Below are 9,732 nucleotides of genomic sequence, written 5' to 3'. Positions count from 1 at the left end.
ACCAGCACCATTATGGAAAGGAAAGATCATGCTGTCGAGTGAATGTCGACTCCTGGCACCCACAGAGCCCTTTGGCAGAATACAGGAGGGGTTTACCATTGTCTTCCTCCCGTGCAGTATGAGATGATGCCTTTCAGCACCTTCCTATATCGCTGCTGCACGATATAGGTGTTTCCCAAAGCCCCTAAATATTATTATTTAGATATACATTTTTTGATTGTCTGTATTGTTTGTATTAATTAAGTGTTGCTGGCCAATGACCAAAATAAAGAGATCTGTCAATGCCTCCTGAATGCTAGCCGGTGATCTGCCTAATCAAAGAGTTGGCCAGCTAGTTCTCGGAACCATAACCTCCAACCTATGACAGCGGGGGTCCTCAAGCTTGGCTCCCCAGTTGTTGCTGGACTACAGCTCCCATCATCCCCATGCACAATGGCTGAAAGGGACAATGGGAGTTGTAGTCCAAGAGCAACTGGGACTCAAGTTGGAGAACCCCTGAAATAATGAGGTTGAAATGAAACTGAAGTTTTCCATTGGGAGTTTTCTCTTCCATTCCCGGTTCAGCAAAGGTGTTGGGTTGCCACATTACTGGTTGCTTGCGTGGCCCTGTGGAGTCTGGAGAAGGGCATGGCATCCCTCCTGTGGGGCTCTTGCTCACTTCAGGGGGCAGTAGAGACGAGAAGGGCCCAGGCTGGTCAGATCCCAGTGGGGTTGAGAGGACAAGGCAGGGAGAGCTGCAGGAATTAGGAAACAGCTCCAGGGAGATAGTTAGGTTGGGTGTGGCAGGAAACCAGAAGTAAGGTCAAGAAGGGGGTGGGGCTGAAGGTAGGCTGTAAGCCCTGTCATCTCTGTACTGGGGCATTTAAAGACAAGGCAGCTGATGATGAGGGGCTGTTTCTGAGTATGGGAGCCAGGAGTTGAAGGAACCAGCTGAATGCAGCAAGCCAGGAGGATGACTCAGTTGACAAACTAAACTCACCTCCTCCCCTGGCTGATCTTTTTTGTGTGCTTACCCAGTCATTTGGAGTTCAAGAAGGGCCAGGAGCCCACCGTGTCCCCTGGGAGTCTGGCAAAAGGCAAGAAGAGGCTGTGCATTCAGAACCCCTTGGCACTCCCCAATCTCTGCTGCAGATCGATGCATTTCCAACATATTCCTCCTTTGGTGCATGTCCGTCCACACAGTATTACTCTTGCTTTGCTAGTTCATTACCAGTAGTTCATTGCCAGTTGGGTCATATCCACTCTGATTGGCTTTTTTATGGGAACCGTGTTTGCATTTGACTCCCTGTAGTAAGGGGGCACAACTTACTCATAAATTACTTGCCCTTCTGACCTCACACTGTAACAATATCTGCCTCCTCTTCTGTCGGGACCCATGTGTATGAGATCATACAAGCTGTCAACAGAGATGCATCTACTACTACTACTCTGAGCACGAGAGCTAGTCTTGTGATAGCAGGCATAAATTGCCCCCTTTCCTAAGCAGCATCCACCCTGGCTTGCATTTGAATGGGAGACTACATGTGAGCACTGTAAGATATTCCCCTTAAGGGATGGGGTGGCTCTAGAAAGACCATCTGCATGCTTGCATGCAAAAAAAAAATGCCTCTTGAGTACAGGTTGCAGTTGCAGTTGGATGCCTCTGAGTACCAGTTGCAGGGGAGTAACAGGAGGAGAGAGGGCATGCCCTCAACTCCTGCTGTAGGCTTCCAGTGGCATCTGGTGGGCCACTGTGTGAAACAAGATGTTGGACTAGATGGGCCTACTTGGGCCCGATCCAGCAGGGCTGTTCTTATGTTCTTAAAAGGTTCCAGATTCCCTCCTTGGCATCTCCAGATAGGGTTGAGAGCTGACTTCTGCCTGCAGCTTTGGAGAAGCTGTTGCCAGTCTGTGTAGGTAATACTGAACTAGATGGACCAAGGGCCTGACTCTGTAGAAGCCAGCTTCCTGTGTTCCTATGAATATGTATATACTAGTTTTCAACAAAAGTTCTCAAAGCAGTTTACAAAGAAAAAATAAACAAGATAGTCTCCTGACCTAGGGATGTGCACAAAACCGGTTTGCCCAGTTCGGTTTGAATCTGAACCAGACTTGAACCAGACCAGGAATGTTCGGTTTTGCCCCCTCGAATTGGGGACCCAGCCCGGCTCAAATTTGAGTCAGTTTGGGCCTGGTTCAAGGGTGGCAGGGGGCATTAAGATTGTGTAAAATAAATAATTACTTATCAACACCGCTGGCTGCAGCTTCAGGGGGTGCTGGGGCAGCTGTGGGAGTCTCCAGCGGCTACCCCTCCCCCCGAATCTCCTGGGGTCAGTTCAGCCTGTTTGGGGGTGGTTTGGGCCCTCTGTGCACACAGTGGCCATTTTGGGGGCCACCACACATACGCATGGGACATTTGCATGACCACACAAATGGCCTATATGCATGCACAGCAGCACAAAATGTGGTCACACGTGGCCCATACACATGCACGATGGCAAAAAAATTGGCTGCTGCGTGTGCACAGAGGGCCAAAATGGACCCCCAATGGGCCAAACCACCCTGCGAGACCCAGGGGAAGGCTAGTGGGAGCTTCCGGAGCCTCTGCAGCACTCCTGCAGCCACCAGCAGTGGTAATTCCTTAATTTACTAGGGATGTGCAATAACCGGTCTGGAGGCCATTATAGAGGCCTCCGAACCAGTTTGAACTTGGGCCAGTACGGTGGCGGGTGTGTATGTGTGTCTCCCTTTAAGGGCAGGGGGGTTTGCACTTACCCCTCCCACCATTTCCCCCCACCCGCGCTCTGTTTTAGCGAAAGATTTTGGGGGCAGCAGCATTCCTCCCTGCCGCCCCTGCCCCCGTTATTGTCCGGAAATACCAGAAGTAAGGAGTGTGCTTGTGACCACCACCACGGGGGCGTGCGGGGCGGCGTACACATGTGCACTCATTACTTCTGGTATTTCCAGACAATAACAGGGGCAGGAGGGAGGAATGCTGCTGCCCCCAAAACCTTTTGCTAAAACAGAACACCGGTGGGGGAAAAGTGGCAGGAGGGGTAAGTGCAAACCTCCCCCGCCCTTAAAGAGAGACCCCCGCTGGTGCTAGACCATGCCTCCGCAGTTTCATGCACATCCCTATATTTTACACTATTTTAATGCCCCCGCCACCTCCAACTGGGCCAAAACCATCCCGAGAGGTTCAGTTTGACCTCAGACCAAACTGGGCCTGGTTTGGTTCAAGGTCAAACATCTGAACCGGCCCAGTTCAAGTGCAAACTGGTTCAATATTGAACCGATTTGCACATCTCTACCCTGTCCCAAAAGGGCTCACAATTTAAAAACAAACATCAGGTAGACACCAGCACCAGCTACTACTGACTGGAGGGATGATGTATCGAGATCGGATACAGGGACAGTTGCTTCCCGCCCCCACTGCAAAAGATAAAGAGAATCACCACTTTGAAAGGTGCTTCTTTGCTCAGTTTGCAGGGGTCAAAACTGTACTGAGACTGTGCTTCCCTAAAAAAAAACCTGTGCTTCTCTAAAAAAGCTTTTGCAACAATAAATCTGTAAATCTTTAAGATGCCACCACAGGAGTTTCTTTCTTTCTTTCTTTCTTTCTTTCTTTCTTTCTTTCTTTCTTTCTTTCTTTCTTTCTTTCTATTTCGGTGCTAATAATTGCTAGAGGGGGCATAGAGTCGTCAGATTGTTTGGGCTGTCCTTCCTTGCAGTGCAGCTGAAGTAACTCTCTTGGGCCCTTCCTATATAAACTCCTCCGATGCACGTCCCTGAGCAGAGAAATGCTACCTCAGCATTCCTGGGCCACTGCTTAGAGAAACAATATGCAGCAAACTGGAAGTTGGACCTTCAAGCTTCCTTTTCCTGCATGCCCAGCCCTGCCAGTGGCAAACGGGCTTTTTCAAAGCAAGGCTCTACAGCAAAGCATTAACACGGGCTGCCAAGTTTTCAGCTGGCTTCTGCAATTTTGCCGTCCGCAGGTGAAGATCATGTCCATCCGGGCGCTACGAAAAGCTCCAGCAGCTCATTCCTGTAGAACCTCAGCGATGTGTTTCCGCTCTCCCAGGGCTCTCACGGAGCACGGGCAACGTTCAGAAGTATTAGCACTGTTGTGCAACAGCAAGAGCAGAAGAGGACAGGGGCAGTTGTACAAGGACTCACAGACCAGGGCTGCACGACTTTGGCCCTCCTCCGGCAGATGTGGATTTACAACTCCCATAATTCCTATGGGCCACTGTGGCTGGGGATGATGGGAGTCGTAGTCCAAAAACAGCTGCAGAGCCAAAGTGGTGCAGTCCTGTTGCAGACCCTGCTAATGCATATTGTTGTGCTTCATCAGGATGCTGGTCTCTCTGAAGATGTTTTCCGTTTGCACTACTTATAAGCACCTGTATTAAAAATTACATATACGTATATTGACATCTGCTGCCCAATTAATTGCGTGCACCGTTGTAACTTGTAGGCCAGAGTTTCTCAAACTTGGCTTCGCAGATGATGTTGGACTACAACTCCCATTATCCAAAGGCCATTGTGGCCAGGGATGATGGGAGTTGTAGTCCAACAATATCTGTAAAGCCACGTTTGAGAATCCCTGTTTTAAGCAACAGAATGTTTTTAATTGACTCATCTAATTAATCCCAAGCACGCATATTAGGGAGTGAGATCCAATGAACAAAGAGGGACACACTTCCAGGGAAACATGCAGAGGATAATGTTGCATGGCTCATATTCTGGTTCTCTTCTTAAATTCCTTTAAGCTTCCTCTTTGCTCAGTAGCCGGCTTCAGAGACACCATTACAAGAAAAGAGCCAATGTGTGAGAGGGGCAAATGCAGCATGCTGGCTAGTCACACCACCCTGACTAGGATGCGCTCTAGCCATGTCCCCCCGACATCCCTGTATTCTGTGCTTGTCTGCAGAGAGCAGGTGCTGGATGTGGGGATGTCCTGGGGACAGGGATGGCCAACCTGAGGCATGCCAGCTGCTGCAGCACTACAACTCCCAGCATCCCCAGCTGCAATAAACTGCAGCTGAGGGTGATGGGAATTGTAGTCCAACAACAGCTGGAGCCAAATTTTGGGTTACGGCCCATTTGACCCACGAATATACCCCTTAGGTTCTGGCAACCAAAACTGGAACATAAGCAGCTGCTTTATACTGAGTCATACCATTGGTTCATCACAGGACCGGTGCCAGACTATTTTGCACCCTAGGCAAGGCTAAATACTTGCACACACACCCCAAAAAATTCAACTTTGATTTTCAAAAACAGATGTTTTGTTGGAAAAAAATGAAAAGCACAAAACTTAAAACCTCTTCTTGGGCCTCGTACTCAAACTGCCATTCCTTTCTCCTTTTTCTAACTCATTCTGTCTCAAAGTACGGTAGTGTCTCTTAACACATTGACACTCTACACTCTGCACCCCTCTGAGGTCTGCGTCCGAGGCGGCTGCCTAGTTGTTCTAATGGTAGCGCCTGCCCTGGTCCATAATTGCTGTCTATGCTGATTGTCAGCGGCTCCCCAAGAGCCCCTGGTGGTGCAGTGGTAAAACCGCCGCCCTGTAACCAGAAGGTTACAAGTTCGATCCTGACCAGGGGCTCATAAGAACATAAGAACAGCCCTGCTGGATCAGGCTCAAGGCCCATCTAGTCCAGCATCCTGTTTCGCACAGTGGCCCACCAGATGCTGCTGGAAGCCACAGGCAGGAGTTGAGGGCGTGCCCTCTCTCCTGCCATTTGCTCCCCTGCAACTGGAACTCAGAGGCACACCCTTGAGGCTGGAGGTGGCCCACAGCCCTCTGACTAGTAGCCATTGATAGACCTCTCCTCCATGAAGTCATCCAAACCCCTCTTAAAGCCATCCAGGTTGTTGGCCGTCACCACATCCTGTGGCAGAGAGTTCCACAAGTGGATCACGCTCAAGGTTGACTCAGCCTTCCATCCTTCCGAGGTCGGTAAAATGAGTACCCAGAATGTTGGGGGGCAATATGCTAAATCATTGTAAACCGCTTAGAGAGCTTCCCGCTATAGAGCGGTATATAAATGTAAGTGCTATTGCTATTTCAGGCAGGCGTCTCTCCCAGCCAGCCCTACCCGGAGATGCCAAGGAGTGAACACAGGAGCTTCTGCTCTTCCACTGAGCGATGGCCCCATCCCTTAAGGGAAATATCTTACAGCACTCCCTGTTTAGCAAAGGGGACAAATCTTGCTCACTACCACAGGACCACTCTCTCTGCGGTGGGAAATATAGCTGGCCAGCATGCTCCTCCTCTTTCCTTTCTCATATGTTGGCCCTTTAACTCCAATGACACCTGAACAGAGCTAGTGTCTCCACTGAAAATACTCGTGTGTAGAGAACCTAGTTTGACTTTGATTCACCAGAATGCCCGATTCAAACATTATGCTGTATGAGTGTACAGATGTCTGTACACGCAAACATATGGTTGTGTGTACTGGCATTCATGTTAAAAGTGGACCTGGATAAAGGACCTTCAAATGCATGGTACCGATAGGAAGTGTACTTCTGGGCCTGCGTTCAACATAATGCATGAATGACTGTACCCATGTACAGATCTGTACCTGTGTACAGTGTTCCCTCTCTCTAACAGGGATTCCCAGATGTTGTTGACTACAATTCCCAGAATCTCCAGCTGCAATGGCTTTTGCTTGGGGATTCTGGGAGTTGTAGTCAACAACATCTAGGAATCCCTGTTAGAGGGAACACTGCCTGTGTAAGCTGTACACTTGTATGAGTGTTGATCATAATGTGTGAATAGGGCTTATGTTCTATCATGATCTAGGAAATCCTTTAATTTTGTCCAGTAAGTTTGCTCCTAGTCATCACCAACAATTAAGCCGATTGGTTCAGTCTAAGAATAATCCAAAGGCAATATTTCAGGATTACACTTCCTTTTTAACTGATTCCAGACTAGAAAGATATTTCACTATAGGGTTTGCAAAGTTTTCATGTAACCATAATAAATATTTGAAGCAGATTCTACTGACCATTTGCTCAGACTGACAATCCACATTCCAGTGCAATCTTAAACATATTTACTCAGAAGGATGTCTGTGTGCATTCAAAAGGACTTATGCTGAATCAAGCACAGGGATTCTCACCCTTGGGCCCCTCAACATTGTTGAACTACAACTCCCATAATCCTCAAAGGCCATCCTGGCTGGAAATGATGGGAGTTGTAGTCCAAGACTCAAGCCTGAGAACCGCTGCCCCGGCAAGTATGTTCAGAATGGCAGCTTTCATTAGTTTCTTGCCTAATCCATGCTGGAAAAGCATACAGTTGTACTGACTCAGAATAGCATTTTATTTCTTTGAAAACACCGTAGCATTTTATTTCTCTTGTACCACTTTTTCATACTAAAGCTCAAAAGCAGTTTGTAAACTTTAAGGTTGGGGGGTGGGACGACCAGAGCATCCACGAAATAGCACAACCCCTATCTATCAAGCAAATAATAAAAACAAAAAAGAAACAGCACCAACAATGAAATCCACATAAGGGGAAAGCAAGAAAAAGCAGCCCATCCTCAGAGGCCAACTGAAACAAACAAAAAGGTTTTGTTCATTTTTGGAAAGTTGCAGGAAGGGGCTATGCGGATCTTTCTTGGTAGATAGTTCCACTTCAGACTTGGAAAGACCAGTCCCCCTTTCTTACCGTGGACTGCTTATTTGTGTTTTAATATTAACTCTATTTTTCCCCATCCAAGCAGAAGTCTTGTATTAGTTTTTACAACTTCCCTAGCAACTCATTCATAAGAGAAATCAGTAGATTCTGAAGAAGAAAGAAGAACTTTGAGAGCACATGCATTTTAGCTGAAGATGTCCTAACCAGCTATGGTATCACATCTCCAAGTACGAAAGGCCAAGTGTACTTTCTGAACAACTGGAGTCTGACAAAACAATCTTCAGCATGTTTACTCAGAAAAGAAGTCCTTCTAAGTTCGATGGCTAACTGATTGATTAAGTGCCGTCAAGTCGGTGTCGACTCTTGGCAACCACATAGATAAATTCTCTCCAGGATGATCTATCTTCAACTTGGCCTTTAAGGTCTCTCAGTGGTGTATTCATTGCTGTCATAATAGAGTCCATCCACCTTGCTGCTGGTCGTCCTCTTCTCTTTCCTTCAACTTTCCCCAGCATTATGGACTTCTCAAGGAGGCTGGGTCTTTGCACAATGTGTCCAGAGTATGATAGTTTGAGCCTGGTCATTTGTGCCTCAAGTGAAAATTCTGGATTGATTTGTTTTATGATCCATTTGTTTGTTTTCCTGGCTGTCCATGGTATCCTCAAAAGTCTTCTCCAGCACCAAAGTTCAAAAGCATGAATACTTTTTCTATCTTGCTTCTTCAAAGTCCAGCTTTCGCATCCATAGAGTGTCACGGGAAAAACCATTGTCCAAACGTTTCTAATCTTTGTAGGTGGTGTAGACACGTCACGTTTCTAATCTTTGTAGGTGGTGTAGACACGTCACGGCATCTGAATATCCTTTCCAAGGCCTTCATTGCATCAATCAATCAATCACACTACACTACACCACACCTTATAGATTGCTTTTCCACAAAGGTTCTCAAAGCAGTTTACACAGAAAAAATAAATAAGATGGTTCCCTGTCCCAAAAGGGCTCACAACCTAAAAAGAAACATAAGGCAGAGCCCAGCAACAGCTACTGGAAGAATGCTGTGCTGAGGCTGGACAGGCACAGTATATGGTTTATTCAATTAAAAGCTAATAAAATATCAAGACAAGTTCAGAGGACCCCAAATAAGTTTTTGACCTTTGACTTTTGATGTGTATTTAAGTGGAATCCTATACCTTCAGTATTTGCTTATTTTGTATCTAGATGCATCTCCTACTTTCAGGATAACATTGTCACCTTCTCTAACTGTTAACATTGTAACCTTCTCTAAATGGCTGTTCTGTCCATTCAAATGGCCCCCTCCACATGAGCTACATATACTTGTAAAAAGTATCTGGAGCACTGTTCCCTCTAAGGCATGCTGTGCACACTCACACATTTTTTGATGTCCACTCAATTAATTTTAGATCCTGCTTAGACTGAATCAGGAAGGTCCCCCTCTGAACGCACATGCGCATGCATTGCCTTGATACTGCCACCCAGAACAAAACTCATTCTGCACACAAATGCCCAGAGAGAGGCATGCGGCCAACTGCTTCTGGAAACAGGGTGCAACCCTAGAGAGACTCTTGATCCGATCTCACAGAAACGGCTTTTGTTCTGTGGTTTCTGCAGTAGCATGACAAGCAGAAAACCAAAATTGTTTCCGCAGCAATCCACAAAACCAGCTATGTCCAGTGGGACCCAAGTTTCCTGCATGGGAGCAAAAGCTGTGGAATTCAGCAGCACTAACTTCCAAGTGAACCTACAGAGCAGGGTTTCGGTATCTTGCCCCAACTCCCACCATCCCTCAGTGGCACTGACTTCCACGGAAGTAAACATGTGGAGGAGGGGTTCTCAGCCTCGGGTCGCCAGATGTTGTTGGACTACAACTCCCATCAGTCATTGTGGATGGGGATGATGGGATTTGTAGTCCAATGACAACTGGGGACCTGTGATGGAGAATCCCTGATACAGAGGCTTGTACCACACAAATGCAGTCGTAGTATTTACTCTTGCTACAGCTTATTTATTTACCCAAATAAATTAATCTTAAATCGATTACTCAAATCAGTATCAATCTACATATGACTATAAGACAATGG

Source organism: Hemicordylus capensis, chromosome 1 (genome assembly GCF_027244095.1).
Source record: "Hemicordylus capensis ecotype Gifberg chromosome 1, rHemCap1.1.pri, whole genome shotgun sequence".
NCBI classification, from domain to species: Eukaryota; Metazoa; Chordata; class Lepidosauria; order Squamata; family Cordylidae; genus Hemicordylus; species Hemicordylus capensis.
The sequence above is the reverse complement of the archived record's forward strand: the minus strand, read 5'-3'. Positions refer to the sequence as shown.